This window comes from Sphaeramia orbicularis, chromosome 9 (assembly GCF_902148855.1).
Source record: "Sphaeramia orbicularis chromosome 9, fSphaOr1.1, whole genome shotgun sequence".
Classification (NCBI taxonomy): Eukaryota; Metazoa; Chordata; class Actinopteri; order Kurtiformes; family Apogonidae; genus Sphaeramia; species Sphaeramia orbicularis.
Window position 1 is genome coordinate 37,085,265 of NC_043965.1, and position 21,070 is coordinate 37,106,334.

Genomic DNA, 21,070 nt, shown 5'->3' on the forward strand with positions numbered 1-21,070 from the left:
TACTTTGATGAATTAAAGAATGAATTAATATCAAGATTTGTATATATCCTGCTAACATCCCTCATACTTTCTTTCATTATCATCAGTGTGAGTATGGTCCCTGTGGTTTTTCACAATCAAGTGATTCAATTAAATCAATTAATTTTATTGTCACATCACCACTAGTGTGTGGTTAAATATACAGTATATGTGCGCAAAGTAGTCAGTGTGCTTCTGTCTACTCTGTACAAGGTCTCTCTTTTCATATAAATGTCACTTAAATGCAGTTTTGGTCCTCAATTGATTCAAATTCTTCAATAAAAGCTGTGTCAAGGTTTGGTCGCACACAACAGGTTCAGGTTGATGTTTTCAGGTGAGTCATGCTCTTTTCTAAGCTCAGTCCATAGATTGTTTGCATTGTCGTCGTTTTATTCATTTTGTTGTCAACCCTGAGCCTGGTACCACTCAACCTGTCTTAAGGCTGCTAATAAAAGGAGCATAAACCCAGCATTTTGCCTGGTCACACTAACATGGCTGTAAAGTCGGGGGACAGTTGTCTTGGTAACAGTGTAGATACTGGCTCTGTCACTGAATGTGTGGCTTATTTTCAAGGATTAACTATTAGTGATGAAGACAACTGAAAACTACTGTTTGGATGTGAAATTCTAAATTTTGACACCAAGATTTATCATTTTACTGCAAATATAAGAATCATTTTAATCACAAAACTGAAATGCCTTTATACTGACTTTCAAACCAGTGAAGAAAGTACAATTCAACAACTTTTGAACAAAATACATTGTCAGGTTTCACACTGAAGTGGATGGATCATAAATAATAAGTACTAAGCTATGGATAAATGTTCTTTTCTCATTTCAGTGTTTTTAGATTCAGGATGTTACCGCCCAGATATCGCTGTGAGTAGGACATTGAGAGAGATGGCTGCATCAAGGCTAAACTGGCTTACTTTTCATCTCTTTTATTTATTTTTTTTTTATGTGCTAGATTGCCCATAAGAAGGTTTCACCCCCTTGGATATTTTTCCTTTTAATTGCTTTTATAAATTAAATAATATAATTTTCCTTTCTTGACAAAAAAAAATGACAGACAGCTTATTTAATGTCAAAATGAAAGCTACCGTACTTTCCGGACTATAAGCCATACCCACCCCGTCTCCAATGTCTCACCATCAATTCATTGATGCCAAGCTTACATGCAGCAGCTCTATTTCCTTCTTCAACAGCCAGATTGATCATTAGCCCAGAAAACATAAATTAGCTACATCATTTTTGAGCTGCAGGTTCACAGTGTGTGGAAAAAAGTAGCGGCTTATAGACCGGAAAGTACAGTAATTTCTACGTGCTTATATGTAGAAATTATACTTATAAAACTTACTTTGGGGAGCCGATTTTGGTCTGCAGGCTGTATGTTTGACACCCTTGCTTTAGGCTACGTTTACACGTAGCTGGCTACTTTAGAAAACTGATATTTCCCCCTCTCTGTTTTCAAAAAAACTTTGTGCACATGTGACTGTTTTCAGAAAAATCTTCGTTTACACAGCCCCGTATATCTACACCGTCAAGAGCATGTCAGGCCTGTAGATGGCAGTGTGGTGAGATAATTTAGTTCCATTTACCAATCAGAATCCTGAAAAGAATCACAACAAAACACTTCAATTACTTCTGTTTCTTCGCACATGTCGCACAAATGTGTTTCTGCCAAAAACTGTGATGTACATCCGAGATCTTCATTTCTTTCTCATTACACGCAAACGTGAAAATGGAGATTTGCTTGTTTTTAGAAACCATCATTTTTGGTGCGCGTGGCCATCGTTGTGTAAATGACAGGCACAAATGCAGAGAAAAATCTCAGTTTTTGCAGATATTCGGCTGCGTGTAAATGTAGCCTTAAACAGCTAAATATATGTCTTTGTAGCTAACATGGACATTTTCGTCATGAAAACATTTAAATATCAATGGGAATGCAAAGTCGAGCCGTAGGTGTGACATGACATAGTATTTTTGTATTTCTGTCCATTCAGTGTAACACATCTTTGTGTCATCATCAGAATGTGTAAATGATGAAGTAACATATCGGGATATGAGGTTTTGGTCATGTTGCACTGTTGTACTCTGGGGCACTGCTATCAATTGTGGACCCCATGGAAGGTAAACATTGTGGGCCTATATCTATCTATCTATAGAGTTGACGTCAGAGTGGGGTGGGGGTGGGGGGTTGTAAATGGTGTAGAGAGTGAAAGAGTGGAGGTATAGGGGTGCGTTCATCCTCAACTGTCGTGACACCAAACTTTGGACACTCCAGGCTTCTACGCCTCCCTTCTACTCTGGAGCTTCCGTGAAATTTTCACAACTTGTAACCTATATCCACTGAGCCCCCTGGTAATGCTGGGCCTCATGAATTCGTGATGTTTACCTCCCCTTTACGGCGCCCCAGGTTGTACTAGTGTGGAAACAAAGTGCAAAACTGAAGTGTTTTTAGCACAAAGAAGGTCAAGGTTAGAAGAAACAGAGGAGATATGGAAAGCAATTAGTTTAAATAAAAAACATGCGACGAGGATTCAGCGAAAAGAGCTGCTGAGGTTGTGTAGACGATGACAGAGTAAAGATAGAGTGGCATAAATAACAGTATAGAGAGAAAAAGTGCATGTAGCCTGCACTCAAACACGAGAGAGGGAATGCCAGGGAAGACGGGAGTATGGTGATAAATGATTCGAGTGGTGCGCGGGACGCTCTCGCCTCTTCATCTTCCGCCGCTGACCTTGGGCTTATGAGCTGTAATAAAACGTGGCCAAGCACTCCTGAAATTGGTCCACTCGCTGTAATGCTCGGCAGCCTTCTGCCACATTAGCATACCGCTTTTATATAGTACATCCAGCACATACAGATACAGCACTGGGGATGGGGGGGGGGGGGGGGGGGGCTGTGAAGGAGATGATGAGGGTAATGATGAAGACAAGGAACGCCGCCAGCGGTCGATGGGGGTGACGAGGGAAGATGAGAGGAACGACTAGAAGAAAATGTAACAGGAATAGTTAAGTACGAGTGAGCAAAGTAGTGATTTTTGTGATGGCGGTAATGGTAGTGATGACAGAGAAGAGGAGGATGAAGTACAGTAATGGAGGAAGAGGAGCTGATGCCACCAAAGAATAACAAGAAGCAGAGAGACTGTGGATTGATGATGACAGAGACCACGGAGGATTGGTTGAGCAGAAAAAAAGTTGAGGGTAGCAATTTTCCTGTAAATGATTAATGGTGATGATGATGAGGAGGAGAAAGAAGAGGAGGAGGAGGAGTGAAGGCAGAGATGATAAAACCAGTGATTTTCATGGTAGTAATAATGCTAATAATATAGCAGGTGAGTTTTCCACAGTTGTCTTTATGTTGATAAAGTTAATCGTGCTTTGCATTAGTCATGAAAGACTTTAAAATGTCACTTTTTTTTTTTTTGCACATGTTCTGTTTCTGCAGTGGCAGCAGCTGTGAGTGGGTAGATGAGGATGAAGAGCAGGAGCAAGATTATTCCATCACTTTTTTAACACCTTCAAATTTCTCTTCTGTGCCCTGTCTACACACAGAAAACATCCCCCCTCTGTCATAATCACCCTCTTCTCTTATTCTTTTCCTCAATCCACCGCAATGCAACTACAAAAAAAACAAACAAAAAAACACCTTATCTTCTTTCGGTGAATAACAGCATGTCTTTCTCAGTCCTGCTTCTTCTGTCATTATTATATTTCTGCGAGGTCTCGGTGCCCCTCTCGCGGGGCCCTTAGGCATGTAATGGAGCCACAGAGCACCAATTCCAACCCAATACAGATTAATTGGGCAATTTGTTTGTTTGGACAAATAATCAATTAATTCAGGTTCAGGCCTGATTAAGTGAAAGCTGTGGGGATGAGAATACGAAGAGACAGGGAATACCCGGAAGACAAAAGGGGAAAAGAGTCTTGTACTCAGACTTAATAGGATAATTGTCCTGAAAAATGTTAATCGGAGGAAGAAATTATCTCACCTAGTTGAGATTTAATCATTAACAATTTAAAAGTAAAAAAAATAAAGTAGCTAATTAACACCATAAGTTTTTTAATACAATTTTAAATAGTAACTAACCTCATTTGCATGATTCTGATCTTATTCTTGATCTAATGGCATAAGTCAAATGTTTACTCACATGTTTTGTTTGTTTTTTTTACATATTTTGAAGCATGGAATTTAAATCCACACAGTTAAATACTTTAGATCAGTGGTTCTCAAACTTTTTTGGCTCGTGACCCCATTTTAACATCACAAACTTCTGGCGACTCCAGACATTCAAAACGGAGACTTTTTTTTTTTTGCTAAAATTAATTTGTTTCTGATCATGTACTAGTTTGCTATAGTATGTTGCAAATAAACATTCATTTTAGATGACATTTAGTCTATATAATGTATATTATTATGGATGGAGGCAGAAAAGCCAGGTGTAGATTACTGCACAAAGTGAGAATTTTATTTTCCTTGGTCAGGATATGTAGTCAGTCCAGCTTGGATTTACAAGGCTGACAATTAATACTGAACAAACAAGAACTCAAACTATGAATAATTATGAAAGAGCTGCAGCATCTGAAACTGACCACAATGAACATTTGAAAGATAAACAGAACCACAGTGCTTCAGTTTCAGCTTCATAGTTTGTCATGTCTTTTATGTATTGGGATTGTCTCTTTTCAACTCACCATATATTTTTCATTAGCAAGTTTTTTGTTTTTTTTTTGTTTTTTTAAATTAATTAATTATTTTTATCAATTAAGAGAAATTTCATGTGACCCCACATGGGGTCCCGACCCCAAGAATTAAAAACACTGCTTCAGCTGATCATTGGATGGGACTAATTTAATGTAATAATAATAATAATAATAATAATAATAATAATAATAATAATGATAATAATAAGCAGCAAAATGGGGTAATTTAACCCTAAATAGCTGCCAGCAACCAAAATAATCTACTCATCTAAAATGAAATGTTTGATAGAGTTTCTCAGTTTTTTCATTTGCATCTGGTATGACTCATTCAGATGTGTTTTGTGACCAACACTTGGTCTTGCAGGTATCTAAGTATGTAACACTCTGACTAATACAAGCACAATATTCTTTTTTTGCATTACATTTTTGCATATTGTCACTTTCCTAAAACGAGTCATTTTTTTCAGGAAATACAAAAACTTTAACCAGAAATTGAGTATTTGATGACTTAGGTAATTATTTTAGGAGGGTGGCTATATGATAATGTAACTATAATAAAAAATTTAATGATAATGAAGGGTCTGCTGTGGCTCAGTTAGTAAAGCGGGTTGTCCGATGTCCAAAGGGTCTGCGGTTTGAATCCTGGCTCCACATGTCGAAGTGTCCGTGGGGAAGACACTGAACCCTAAATTGCTCCCAGTAGGACCTGACAGTGTCTTGCATGGCAGCAGCTGCCCACTGGTGTAAGAGTGTGTGTGTGAATGGGTGAATGTGAGGCTTTGTAAAGCGCCTTGGGCACCATGAAGGAGTGGAAAAGCACTATATAAGTGCAATCTATTTCCTATAATAAAAAAGTACAAAATGATTGAACTTCACTGAATATTGACACTATTATGTCTGTGTTTTCTTAAGTAGATTGTTGCTTCCAGTAAAATAATGTATCAACTAGGGATGTAATGATTACCGGTATAACGATAAACTGCGTAAAATTGCAGACTGTTAGTATTACTGTTTAAATTCTAATTATCATGATAACCATGTTTGATTACCGCACTTTTCCGGAGAAAACGCCTACGTAAAGATATGCTTTTATGTCAAATATTTGAGTATAGTTTTAATTCATTACAATTTTAATTTTATATACCTAATATTTGAAACCAATATTTACTTTTAAAGTATTTAAAAAGGTTCGTTAAACATCTTTGTGTTATTGATGCAATAAATTATATACATTTTTGAAATCGGATTTTATGTATTTTTTTTGTTTTTTTGTCCTTTTGTGTTGCTAGAGAAGGTTAAAGTGAAAAAATAATAGGCAGATGAGACAGATGAAGTTGTGCTGAAAAAAAAGATACCAAACATGGGTATAGTAAACATTTCTTATATAGTATATAAAGGCAAAATCAAAAGTACTGAAAAATGGCCAAAATAGGCTCAGACCACTAAGGGTTAATATTTGAATGTTTCTGCCAACAGAAAGTACGTTGTGCCAATTATTTTATTTATTTATTTTTTCAAAATACAACTTGGTTAATTTATTTCAATGTGTGTATAAGTACTTTTTGAACATTTTGAGCACAATTTCAATAATACTGCGATAATAATGATAACCACAATAATTTTGGTCATAATAACTATGATATGAAATTTTCATATTGTTACATCCCTAGTATCAACCAAATAAATATTCACAGGCAATTAAAAAACTAACTTTTGCACAAGTAATGAATCAAAATGAATGGTTTATTGCACTTCTCAGCAGCATTTTTCAGCAGACGGTAGCATATCTGTTTCTGATATGTCTCAGAGAGGATGAAAATTTGTAAATATACATAAATAAATGAAAACTGAGTAAACATGGCTGCCTGCCACAGTCCGTTTTGTTTGCTCTGCAGGTGCCTGCATTACTTTTTTGTTTACCAGCCTGCGGATATGATTGCCAACTAATACCATTAGCTGATGGTCACTATCTCAACCTGGCAGTCAGAGCGTTTTTATGATGTCAGGTTAAAAAATAACATGGACTGCTATCTTCTTCTATAACATGCTGGTTGTTCGATTCAGAACAAAGACCTTAAATGTAACAGAGCAATGGCACAGCCCATTCTGACACAAAATAAAACGCACTCCAGGAAGTTTATACAACAAACAACCATCAATTTACTTTATCCCCTGAGACATTATTTCAGGTAAACGTACTGCTGTGAATTTGCATCTGTTTCAGTGTCACAAAAGCTGCTGTGAGTATGTGTTTGTGTTCCTTTTCTTCAGTCGTTTTGTTTTACTGTGTGTTTTAGGGTCAAAACAGGGTGGTATAACAGAAAAAGACAAAGAGGGATTGAAGTTTGAAAGGTTTTTACTAAATAAGGCACTCAGAATTAGGGTTGCACTAATCCGATTTTAGGATCGGATACAATATCAACTTTTTAGCTGGATCAGGTATCGGTAAAAGCAACTGATCCAATCCTTGGGGGTGTGTGGGGGGGTGCTGTTCATTACGTCCATGTGCGTACCTCATGAAATTATAGAGCAGGGGTGTCAAACTCATTTTAGTTCAGGGGCCACATACAGCCTAATCTGATCTAAAGTGAGCCGGACCAGTAAAATAATATAAATAATAGGTTAAGAACTTACAAATTATGTCAACACCAAAGTTTTCTCTATGTTTGTGAGGGAAAAAAGTAAAATTCCGTAATGAAAATGGTTACATCTACGAACTGTACTTGAACATAACACGAACAAATAAGAACCTGAAAATTCTGAAGAAAAATCAGTGCAATGTTAACAATATTACGCCTTAGTTTATCATTTATACATGTGCATCACAGCTTACAGATCACAGTGGACCTACAAATACACAAAACATTTAGAAAGAGGTAAAATTCTACATGCGTCTCTCAAGGCCATTTCATATTGTTCTTATTTGTTCACGTTATTCTATTCACATTTTTTGTTAAAGGATAGTCTGTAAATGCTAACATTTTTGTGTAATTTTACTTTTTTTTTTTTTACACTAAAAAAAAAAGACAAAAATTTGCATTTTTCATTATTTATACGTTATTATGACATTATGATAGTATTTTACTGGTTCTGACCCACTTCAGATTGAATTGACCTAAAATGATTGTCACATCCTTGATTATTATAATTTTTGCATTGCACAAATTCATCCGAGGGGCTGCGGTTTTCGCTCCCGGGCCGCATGTTTGACACCTGTGTATGAGTGAGTGAGTGAGAGTGAGAGAGAGAGAGAGAGAGAGAGAGAGAGGACACCTGTATATGAGAGATAGAAAGAGAGAGGACACCTGTATATGAGAGAGAGAGAGAGAGAACACCTGTATATGAGAGAGAGAGAGAGAGAGGACACCTGTATATGAGAGAGAGAGAGAGAGAGAACACCTGTATATGAGAGAGAGAAAGAGAGGACACCTGTATATGAGAGAGAGAGAGAGAGAGAGAGAGAGAGAGAGAGAGAGAGAGAGAGAGAACACCTGTATATGAGAGAGAGAAAGAGAGAGGACACCTGTATACGAGAGAGAGAGAGAGAGAGAACACCTGTATATGAGAGAGAGAAAGAGAGAGGACACCTGTATATGAGAGAGAGAGAGAGAGAGAGAGAGAGAGAGAGAGAGAGAGGACACCTGTATATGAGTGAGAGAGAGAGACAGAGAGAGAGAGAGAGAGAGAGAGAGAGAGAGAGAGAGAGAGAGAGAGAGAGAGAGAGAGAGAGAGAGAGAGAGATGTATGGGACAGAGACTTATGGACACTTAATGGCCCACATCAGCGCAGTAGACAAAACTGTGAGGTACACACAGGGTACTTATTGAATAAGTAGGACAGAAACCAGCACATGCTCACCAAGTGATCAATTCCACAGGAGACACTGCACTAGGTAAGGCTTGTAGCTTCCTAAATTAACAATGATATAAGATCGGTATTGGGTATTGACTGATGCACAAGGCCCCAGCATTGGTATCGGCATGGGAACTGAAAAAGTCAGATTGGTGCATCCCTACTCAGAATGTACATCAATAAGAGATTTAGGACGTTGAACATGAACTGTGAACTGGAACACACTGAACAACAACAAGTATTTGAATTCTGTCCCAGTAGTTTTTGTTTTGGAGCAAATTTTTTTCTAAATCAGTCCAGCTGCTTTTTGACACCTGGTTGAACTCCAAATAGCAGTTACATGGTCAAAACTCAGTAAAAACGCAGTAAAAAAAAAAAAAAAAAAGAGAGAGAAAGGAAAATCACCACAGCATTGCAAATAACAGTAAAAACAAAAAAACCACTAGAGAAACAGTGTTAATAAAAAAAACAACCCCAAACCGTCTATTTTTCTAGTCGGTCTCACTCACTGCTCTGTGTTTTCAGCCCCCATTCCACAGGTAGTGGGGGTGCACTGAGCATGCTCAGATGTCTATGGAAAGAACAAGGTCTATTCTGTCAGCGTGTTTTGAAAATGTAACTATAAAACTAACTGTTTTTATAAATATTTAAAATAAATCATTCATTCAGAACGCTCACCACAGACACGTCAGGGGTTAAAGCAAAGGTGTCAAACATGCGGCCCGGGGGCCAAATCCAGCCCGCCAAAGGGTCCAATCTGGCCCATTGGATGAATTTGTCAAATGCAAAAATTACACTGAAGATATTAACGATCAATAGTGTAAAAATCATTTTATTTCAGGTTCCATACACACACATATAAACCAATTAGATCTCAATTGGGTCAGACCAGAAAAAATACTGTCATAATAACCTATAAATAACGACAACTACAGATTTTACCTTTTAGTGTAAAAAAAGAAAAAAAAAGTAAAATTACATGAAAATGTTTATACTAACAAACTATCCTTTTACAAAAAATGTGAATAACCTGAAGAAATATGAACAATATGAAATGTCTTAAGAGAAGTACATGCAATTTTATCAATATTATACCTGTTACTAAATATTTTGTGTGTTTGTAATTGCAATGAAGTTGTAACGCACATGTGTAAATGATAAACTGATAAACCGATGCAGAATATTGTTTAAACTGCACTTGTTTTTCTTATGACATTTCAAGTTGTTCGTGTTATTCAGATTTTTAAGGAAACGATTTAGATGTAAACATTATTATAATGTAATTTTACTTTTTTCACTGTTATTATTTTACTGGTCTGGCCCACTTCAGATCATATTGGGGTGAATGTGGCCCCTGAACTAAAATGAGTTTGACACCCCTGGGTTAAAGGCCTCTCAGATGCAACAAACCCTGCACAGGATTTAACTCCAGCAAAGGTATAATGACTATTTAATCTTGCTGTGAAAAATTTGATAAATAACAAAAATGTGGTGTTAAGTTGCATCTCTTCTATGCAGGAGATTATGTTTGACGACCACTTAGTCATTTTACCAGATGATGTAACATTCTGCTGGATCAAAAGCTGAATCAGATTCTGCTTTTTACCAGATGACCACTTTATTTCCTCCTTCCTCTGCTCTGACAGCTGACCCCTGTGGCGGCTGTTCTCGGCCTGAATGGGGTTTTAATTGGCAGTGCATAAGACTGTGATCTTTTCTAATCACATACTTCCGAGATACTCAAACCTGAACACTTTGTAGAAGTGATGGTGTGAATTCTGACAGCTCTCAGAGCACCTTGCATGTGTTTTCCTCTAAAGGCTGGATGTAAAGAGTCGCTCTTTTCCCCTATGACATTTTATGACCTGCACTTCAACTGTAAATGACAAGAATCTTTGTAAGAACAGCCCTGCAGCTCTGTCTCTGAAGCCTTTACTCATACTCCTAAGCGAATAAACCATTTTTAGCTCTGTTTAACTCAACAGTCATTTCTGTCGCACCTGTGTTAGATTTAATGTTTTTCTGGATGTTATTTACTTCATCCAACATTTTTCTTGAGTGTTATGCAAATCGAAGCCTTGGGGGCATATTTTATACTGTTTTATATGTGTGTCGTTGTACACAATGAAACATCAGATTGAATATTTAAGAGCGGGAATATTAAAATATTTGCTTTTATCAATCTAGCTTTTAACAGAGTGCTTGTATTAGCTCTGGAATTAGTACAGATATTCAGCTGAAAACTGGAGGATTCAATGTTGTTTGGTTCCAGAGATATGTGGTTTCATATTTCCAGTTTTTAGTCTGTTTCTTGAATTATATTTCATCTGTGTGAAATACTACCACAAAATAAAACTTAAAACAAATATCAAACAACATAAACTGCTTTTGAGGCTGCTGCTTTGCTGTACGAGTATATTATGTAGCACTATCAGGGATTTCCACTGCGGTGTCTGCCTTTGAGATCTTGTATTATTCATCAATGCCATAGTGGCTGCAGATGGGAGGCACTGAACTGATTCCACAATACACAAAAGTGCTCAAGTTGTTTATATCATTATCGGCATTATTATGCATGTTTGTGAGGCTTGACTTGAGACTTTTAATGCCCTAAGGCTGTCTAAGTGTTGTTTCAGAAACTGTGCCGTTGTGGTAAAATTGAGTTTCCAGAGAACAGAATGTGTATTTTGTGCTGTGTAACTGATCATTGATTCAAGCACCTGTAGTGTCCATCCCAAAACAAACTCTACGAGATGATATACGGTAGACTGTAAAAACATACTGCATAACAATATAGTGTGTATCCTATATTTAGTTCATCACCTGAAGCTGGGGGGTTGTATGGGAAGTATGAAATATGAAAAATTCAGCATGTTAGAATGAAAAGTATTAAAAAAAAAAAAAAAAAAAAAGTTAAATGGGCTTTTGTAGTCGACCACTGAGAGGACAGATAAAATGACTCCAATGACAGTAAGTGAGACATATCATCACTGTTAAAGTGAAGTACATGTTAAAGTGGTGATACTCATGTTCAACAGGTATGTTTTATAACCCTTTTATAACTCAGCCGCCTGTGCCGAGCTGAAAGATAACTGCCATTTCAGCTGGAAATTAAGGATGGTTGGAGGATCTAAAGAGAAGGAACGACAGATCACAGATAAAGTGCCAGGTCAAATTAAGACTTTGTAGTTGATGAAAGAACTCTTGAAATGTATTATGAATTCAAAGGACGGTTAATAGAGACGAGCTTAAAGCGGAGCTATGTGTCATCTCTAATTAGGTTTAGTAATGTGCTGCTGAACTATGGACCAGCTGGAGAGTGTGTTGACAGAGGACATAGAGGAAATAAGGTGCAGCAATAAAAATAATTCATTTATTCCATTATACATTTGAGACGTTTGTTTTTACATATTTCTAAGAGTGGAATTTAAATGCACTAAGTTAAATACTTTAACTGATCATTGGACAGGACTGAATTTAACACAATAATAATAACAATAATAAAAATAATAATATGCAGCTAATTTAACCCTAAACAGCCACCATCAACCAAAATCATCTACTCATCTAAAATGAAATGTTAAATAACTTCTAAACCATTAAGTATATCTATATATTTAAATAATTCAGGTAAAATGCAGTTTCTCATTTCTTTTTTTTTTTGTTTTTTTTTCCCTACTTGTCTTGTTCAGCGTCCTAACAGCAGAATGGTAGTCTGGCTGCCTTTTGGGGCTGAACAAATTTGCTTTGCCAAGGGTAACTTCATAAAGTATATGAAGCTCCCATTGATATTCTACTGTGTTTATTATGAGTTTTGTTGAACCACATTTCGATGCCGGACCTGACATGGGGGGGGGGGGGGGGGGGGGGGGGAGTGTTGAAGGGGAGAGAGCAAGAGAGAAGAAGTTGGCAAAGACCCTCACAAGGAAGTATCAACAATACAAACAGTAACAATCATGGAGATAATTATAATGGCAACAGTAACTACAACCACAACTGAGTAAACCGGGCAGAAGAGAGAGAAAAAACAAAACAAACAAAACTACAAAAAAAAAAAAAAAAAAAAAAAAAAAAATACAATAAAATACATAAGACCTATTAAATGATGAATATAAGAGAAGAACGCATGAACAAAATATTGTATACCACATTCGCACAAATAATACCTGTAACAAATAATACCAGTAACAAATCATCAGTTGTTCACATTAATCTGCTGTAACAGAATGCAGTTTCTCATTTCTTTAGCGTTAGATATGAGTCGTTCAGAGGCTCTGTGGTGAACATGGAAACACTGTCATCTTCTGCAACACTGATTCACCAGTAAAACCCATGGAGTTTGATAAATGGTAGTGGTGCCACATTTATGCCATGTTTCCATTACGTGGTACCGGCTTGACTCGATTCAACTCGGGTACCAGGTACTATTGCTGGAGACCATTTCCATTACAGGATACTACTGACTTTAGAGTACCTGGATGTCATAAAGATGCTGCAAGTATCTTCCCTGACGTCTGCTCAGAGAGTTGCTGATAAACCCGCTCACTGCCTGTTGCCCCGTCAACCTCATGCTGAATCTTTTCATCAACCACCAAGGACAGAAATGTCTGAATCTCCTCAACTGACCACGGTGTAGTTTTGTGGGCTGTCATCATATTTACTGTAAACTTCCAAATTAGTTTTTTTTTTAAAAATGGCGTCATGCATTGATGACGCAATGATGCAGAGCCAACTCTCTGACCAATCAGTGGTCTACAGTGTTTACACATCACATTTTAGTATCTCTTCACCCATTTTGGAACCTTGGCCGAGCAAGTACTAAAAAAGTAGTACCGGGAACCAGATTCCAGGTTCTTTTAAGTAATGGAAATGCAAAAAGGCCGAGTCGAGTCAAGCTGGTACCATGTAGTGGAAACACAGCATTAGTTAATGATGTATTTTGGTGAAAAAGTCATTTATCCTCTAGTTTTCTCCATTTTGATATAATAACCTTTGTAATTTGTCTTAACTTCTACTTGGTCGGGAAAATAAATTAAAGAAAATACTTGCATTTCATTGAAACAGAGCAAAATGCAGAGGGTATTATAATAAATGGTGATAAATCAGTCGAGAAAGGTTTAATATAGAGGAATAATCATTTAGAAGTCACCACTAAAAAAGCTGTAGATCTTTAAGGGTTAACTCTAGAAAACTATCTGTACATGTCCACCCTCCCAGTTAAGCATTTTAGTAATACAACATTTTTAACAGTCACCATAGGGACCTACACCTAAATGGAGTTTAAGATTAAAAAAGGCAAAACAGATCAGTGCTGACAGTGCACTGCAAAAATCTAAATCTTACCAAGTGTATTTTTCTCATTTCTAGTCAAAATATCTCATCACACTTAAAACAAGACATAATCACTTTAAGAGTAACTTTTCAGTGAGATATAAGAACTTATTTTTAGACAATAGCTCTTGAAAATTTTATTTCAAGAAATTTTACCAAGATAATTTTCACTTGTTCTATTGGCAGATTTTTTGCTTGAATTAAGCAAAATTAAAAAAAAAAAAAAAAAAAAAAAAAAAAAAAAATCTTGAGATTACCAGTGACTGCAACAAAGTCAGGAAGATGATTTGTCATTGGGCCTAATCGCATAATGCACAAGTGCAAACGATGGTCCACAGTCTGTCGGCAATCTGTTGATGTGAGCAGCAACGGTTGGCAGCAATCTGGTAAGACGGCAGCAGCCATGGAAGAAGAGAGGTCGAGAGGAACAAACAGAGGGGAAGGAGGGATGGGTGGAGGGAGAGTGGAATGAAGCTCTGCCATTAAATAGGTTAGTATTATGTCAGTGGTTTAGACTTTAGATTCCATGTTTACAAAGTGTAATGTAGGCTCCATGTTTTGAGGTGCCACATAAACTTAGCTGTTTTTTTTTTTTTTTACTTTCCCCCCCCCCAAAACTCTGACATTTCTAATCCCAACAGTAGTCTACTCCTGTTTAGGTGTTTGAAACCTTGAATTTTAAGTGTGTGATGTAGGCATCATTTTCAGTAGTTTGACTGCTTAACTTTTACCAGGTTTTAAAATCCTGGATAAACTTTATAATATTCAACATTCTGACGCTTTGGTTGTTATTACCAGCACCAGACCTAGGGGAAATCTGGACCGGCAGCAGAGGTTACACAGGCAAGGGTGCACTGTGTAGCCAATAAAATGAGAAGGTGTGGAATTCACTCACACTTCAACAAATACAATACAATAACACTCATACTATGTGGATATGATGATTACAAAATCTTTCTGCAACATTGTCTTAAACTTGCACTTAACGGTCTGACAAATGGCGCGACAACAACCGGATGACGAGTGGCTAAATGTTAGACTCATATTTAACTGTCTGATAAAATGGCTGATTAATGAGCGGCTGAAAGTGAAAATAACTTGGATAAATCAAATCATTTACTCACGGCTATCTGGCTTTAACTCATAAACAGTGTTTACAAAACGTTTACTTATGTTACCTCAAGGTAATATCTGTAAATTACTATTACAAAAACACAACGGCTAACAGAAACTCACGGAGGTAATTGTACAAGATGGCGGTCACGACCGGGACATAGGCTAACAAAAATAACCTCTGGACTCAAAATACATCTCAAAACCTTATTAAAACTCTACTGAACATGCTACAAAACACTAACATTACATATTCAGTGAAGCTAACCATGGAAAAACAAGTTTAAACATACCTGTGGATTAATGAGAGAGAGGACCAAAAGTTAGCATGTTGTTTCAATCGCTCATTTATTACTGAGCTGCGCATGAGCGGAACACATCTCTGAAGTCTCCCTCGCGAGTCCACAGTGGGATTACAGCGCCATCTATTGATGTATTCCAGTACTGACCCAATGTCAAAACTAATTTTACTTGGATTATTTTAAATAGTTAACAAAAAAAAAAAAAAAAAAAAAAAAAAAAAAAAAATTGGGGGTTGTCTGTTTCAATAATAAAAAATATATATATACATGTAGCATTTGCCACCTACTACATTATTAACATTTACTAGTACTATTGTTTTCATTACTTGAGTACATTTAATTGTAAATTACTCACGCACACTAAATACTAGACACTTAAAGACTTGTTAATACTGATTTTAAGACTAACCATAAGTCTTGTATTAGTTGATAAGACACCTATGATAGCTCTTCACTTTTCAACGTGAGTAGCATTTCAACTGGTGTCTTGAACTTCTGCCAAAGTCATTTTTTGGTAGGGTACCTGTATTTCTACTCAAGTGTGACTTTCCAGTACTTCAACACTGTGTGAAACTAACTGAGCAAACAGCTGGCTGTTGGACCAACGAAAAGCAGAATCTGAGTAAAGGCCAAAGTGAACCACAAAGTAGTGAAAACATTTTTTTTTAGATAGTTTGGACTTTTGGAATCACAACATTATGCAAGGTTAGAGAGAAAAAAGAAGTTAAAGTTATGAAGAACTTAAAAATGAGTCCAATCAACAGCATAGTCACCAGTAAAGGGAAACACAGTACATGTACATGATGACTGCAGAATGGATGAGCCTGCTCCAAAACCAGCAGTGTATTAAAATGATATTAAAATACATAAATCAGGAATTAAAAATATGTGTGAGTTCCACAGAGACATGAAGTCTTCTCCATAAGTTCTTTCTGGGTCCTTCATAGCACCTGCCTGAAGGAGGCATTCAGATTCAGAGTGAAGTGGGCGGGAAGTGTCAAATACTGTCTGATGAGCCTTCCACCAGCTCAATCTGCATATATATATATATATATATATATATATATATGTATATATATCGTTTATTTCTGTTACCTTCTGATAAACAGGCTGGGTATATTCACATTTGTTTTTCCTCTTGGTTCCCAAATTCCATTTACCACATTGACAAAGCTGAAGAACTAATAATTAAAACCAGTTAAAAGTGGATTCTACTTTGATGCCAAAGTGCATTTTTTTCCTTGAAATAATTTGCTGTAAAATCATAAAGCTCCCAGTGTTAATTAATTACTTGCACTTTATTTTTTAAGGAGTTTAAAGAGATTTTTCGTACTCCTACATTCCTTTTTTTTAATTGGCATAACTGTAATACCAGGTTGTTTACATGCTGTTCTCATCACTAGCTGTCCATCCAGATCTGCCGCTCATATGGTGAAGTACTGAATGACAGGATTTTGGGGCTGTTGGATTGTTTTATATGCCACAGTCAGATCCTATCCTCAGTGCTTTCAGCATGTAAAGCCAGTTGCCTGCAGAGTTTGACAAGACGCACTGTTGAATTTGTTTGAGACCAGCCCCTGTGTGTCAAATGTGTGATGGCACAGGTATTTCACAGTCTGAGACAACATATGGTTTAACAGCCTGTTCAACCTGGGTTTGTCTACTTGAAAACATTTTTCAAGTTGACAAAGAATGTATTCATAGGAAAGTATGTTATTTCTTAACCCTTTGTAGGGCACTCATGGAAATACTCTGAAATTCAAAATTTCAGCCTTATGCCGTGTTTCCACTGCGTGGTACTGGCTCGACTCGACTCAACTTGGTTCGGCCTTTTTGCGTTTCCATTACGAAAAAGGACCTGGAATCTGGTACCCGGTACTAGTTTTTTGGTATCACCTCCGCTGAGATTCCGAGCGTTACTAAACCGTGACGTATAACACTGCAGACCACTGATTGGTCACACAGTTTTCTTTGCCATTTTACAAAACACAGATGCAGAAGTGGACAGTAAATATAGCGGTACATTAATCCACATGATAACAGCCCAAAACTACACCATGGTCGGTCAAGGAGGTTCAGTCTTTGGTGGCCGATGTAAAAATTCAGACAAGACAACATGCAACGAGCGAGTTTTCAGCAACTCTATGAGCAGACGACACGGATATAATGTGCCGCATCGCTATGACGTCCAGGTACTGTGAAGTCAGAAGTATCCTGTAATGGAAACGGTCTCCAGGAACACCGAGTCGAGCTGTGTTGAGCTGGTTCCACGGAGTGGAAACGTGGCATTAGTGTGTTATTGGAGGACTTAACAAGACTTTATTATTTTTGTAAAATTGGAAAAAAAAAAAAAAATCTTATGTAGAAAATCACTGTCAGTGAAGTTACCACACTTGGTTCCTTGTTCGTAAGTAGCAAAAATAAATAAAATAAACAAACAAACAAATAAATAAATAAATAAATAAAATCCAAGATGTAAATATAAAAAATACAAGAAAAACACATGTAAGGTGGAAAGAACATGTATTTTAGAACATTAGAACATCATAAGGGCTGATCCAGACCCCTGTCCACATCCACATTTGAACATCATTCCTTACATTAGTACCATTACTCCATGGTACCTAACAAAGTAGGTACACTCACTGTTCATGCAGAGGTGGACCTTACAGACCCTGTAGACCACATTGGACCTGAGATTGTTGACTCACTGTCCTCACTGGAACTGTTGGTATCATTATCTTGTAATATATGTGGAAATTGCCAAAAATAATCATTTGCCCGATAAAGGGTTAACTTAGTGTACTCAAATTGAGTTTTACAAAAATATTTTGTGATGTTCAACTTTAATGATCAAGTTCATTTTAGGACCATTAACACATAGGCATATAGGCCTGGGAACTGATCCCTGAGGCATCCCAGAGGTTATTGGAAAGAAGATATGTTTCTCATGTAACAATAATGTCAGAATTAGAACTTGAGCAGCAGTGAAACTGTGTATACTGTGTTATGTTGTACTGATATCCCAAATTCACAACATTAGGGGGAAATCATGTAGCAGAACACATTTTAAGGGGTCATATTTTGCTAAACCCACTTTTATTAGTGTTTGGTTCATTTATTTGTGTATTTGGACCCTAATAGTTCATAAAGTTTGAATTTGAACCCTCCAGGTGCTGCAAAGCTATCTTTATATTCATTTTGGCAAAAATCAAGTGGATTTCTACAACCCGTTTCAATTCCTTCTTAATTTGTTATGTTTTATAATTAATTACATTATGACGTTTGCACATATAAGGTCAAGACTTCCGACGAACATTTCTCAGAGTACGCCATAATTGTTTGTCAGCCGCAGCGGTTGTAGTCCATACTGAAAATATGTCCAAACTTTGAGCTGATTACCTAAAATGTTCAGTTGTTGGTTGTATTAATGAACACAAGGTGCAGAACTGGACAGACAGCACAGTCAACAACCTGGAGGGGGTGGGGCATGAAGTGGCTCATGTGCATTTAAAGGGCCAGCGCTCAAAACGACTGGTGTCATTACTCAGAAATAGAGTTGAAGATGGACCTGTGGAGTTGAATTAATGAAGAATTCAGACCCAAACAGAGCATTTACAGTTTATGTAGACCACAGGGAAATGTTTTAAAATGCATAATTCCATTTAAAAAAACAAAATATCACTCCTTAAGACTACGAAAACCACCAATGAATAAACGCTGTATTCACATTCTGTATCACTCACTGAATAAAGTATAAAGCTCAGTGTTTACATACACTTGAATTATGATATCATGAAATGTTTGTTTTTCAAACTAAAACTCATAGCAGATTATTTTGACCTCCAAAAATAACACTGTGTTTTAGAATGGTCACATACTGCATCAGCTGAGAGTTTACATTATAGCTCTGTTAGCTTAGCTTTGTTTTTAGATTGAAAACAGCCACAGTATAACCACTAATCACCTCTGTTTTCTGTTCAGTTTTTGCTGTCAGTAGCTGAACTAAAGATCTGTTTGGAATCAAACAAACAAGGTCAGAACTGTCACAGTTTAGTCTGAACCACGGATCAACAAACAACAACTTAGCGAAGATAATAACATCACATGATAACTTCATACCTTCATAATCCTCACAATCAGACTCACTCGTGTAGAAGAAACGCTGCTGTGTCAGCATCGAACTCCATTCATTTCATTTAGAGCAGTGTCCAGAGGAGAAAACAACAGTGCTTCTAGTTTTGACCACTATTTTCTTTAACTCTAAAGTTGTTTCTTATCAGTTCTGATTCCATCTCATCACTTTTGGATGCTTTGGTCAAAGGCCCCAAGACATTAGTTTTTCTCACCGTGGGAGACTGTCAGAATGACACACTACTCCCTCTAGTGGCCACATAATTCCGTCAGACCATGGGTATAAATGGCTTCCGTTCAAATCTCTACAGTCCATTCCGTTGGTGTCTTTGGCAGAACTTCATAGCTCTTTATTCTAAACACTAATAATAATATTTTCAGGTCATTTTTAATATGTGGAAGTAGAAATAACACATACAGCCCCTTTAGGCAAAGTTTTAAAAAGAAACTGTTTGGTTTACTTAGATATTTGATAACTCATGCTCTTCATTTGACTTTTAAAATGTAGAGTGCATGTTGTTGTTTACACCAGTTTGTATGTGTGTTTCTGAGTAAGTGTTGTTTGTGATAAGTCCAGCGAAATGGACAGGAGGTATGCAGTCACACATGGCTGCCTGCCTTCCAGAAAAGGTGTGTGTCTGTCACACTTCCCTCTCAGAGATGAGGCAGCAGTTGCCAAAGACGCAGAATTTTACACCAACACAACACAACACAAATAAGTCCTACTTAGTGTTGCTCTGAAAACAGCAGAGACAGTGTGTATATGTTCCCTACACCTGTCTGCTACTGATACAGTCACATTTGCAGGGAATGATTTTTTAAAGTAAATTTTGCACTGGTCACTCAAGAATGAAAATACTTAAGCGCAATTATTTATCGCTGTGCTGCAATGTTGATTTGCTTATTGAAGTAAAGTGCTTTAATGAACTTGAGCATTTTTTGTTGGTAATAAATAAATAAATGAATAAATGAAATAAACATGCGTCTCACAATTGGCTGAATGATAGATGGTGTTTCTAAAAGTGAACCAGAGCCAAATTTTCAAGTTGATAAAACTCAGCAGATGGTAAGTTATTGTAGGGACAACATTGTTATTATCCACTAATCCATCCTGGTAATTGTTCAATAAAATATATACTGTAATGTGCAAAACATTTTAACGGGGATATTTGTGAAAGGAGCTGAAGAAAAAGTCAAAATAGGAAAATGCACACCTTCTCCAGTAGAAAAAGACAGTAAAACAAACATTTTGCAGCAAAATAAATGGCAAAGCCCCATAATATATAGTCTACCATCAACTTTCTCCTGGTCATATCATTTCAGTTTCTAGCTCTGGATGGCACAGACTATTTTCTGAAAAATCACTATCAGTGTGGAGTGAAGGTGATGCTTACCTGGGCTGAATTGTACGTTAGGTCTCTGGGGTTTTCACTCTTTCTCTTTGAGTCTGTATTCACAGCTCTTTCTTTCCTTCCGTCTAAAGTATTACTTTTAAAATGGCAAAACAGTATGGGGCTTTCATGCAATACAATTGTTTATTCTGACTGGAAGCTTCCCCTGACCTTTACAACAACTGTGAAAAATTCATATAGGCCCTCAAGTTAAATCATACTTT

General features: G+C 36.9%; 2 long non-coding RNA genes across 2 annotated transcripts; one reads left to right on the forward strand and one right to left on the reverse strand.

Annotated features, from left to right (window-relative positions):
* Positions 1-2,343: 2,343 nt before the first annotated feature.
* LOC115426031 (uncharacterized) lies at positions 2,344-19,697 on the forward strand. The gene is made up of 3 exons (XR_003936299.1): positions 2,344-2,433; positions 2,969-2,970; positions 19,687-19,697. It is a non-coding gene; the product is annotated as an uncharacterized LOC115426031 (long non-coding RNA).
* Positions 10,747-19,690, reverse strand: LOC115426030 (uncharacterized). The gene is made up of 3 exons (XR_003936298.1): positions 19,568-19,690; positions 12,255-12,258; positions 10,747-10,758 (listed from the first exon to the last, which is right to left on the reverse strand). It is a non-coding gene; the product is annotated as an uncharacterized LOC115426030 (long non-coding RNA).
* Positions 19,698-21,070: the final 1,373 nt, after the last annotated feature.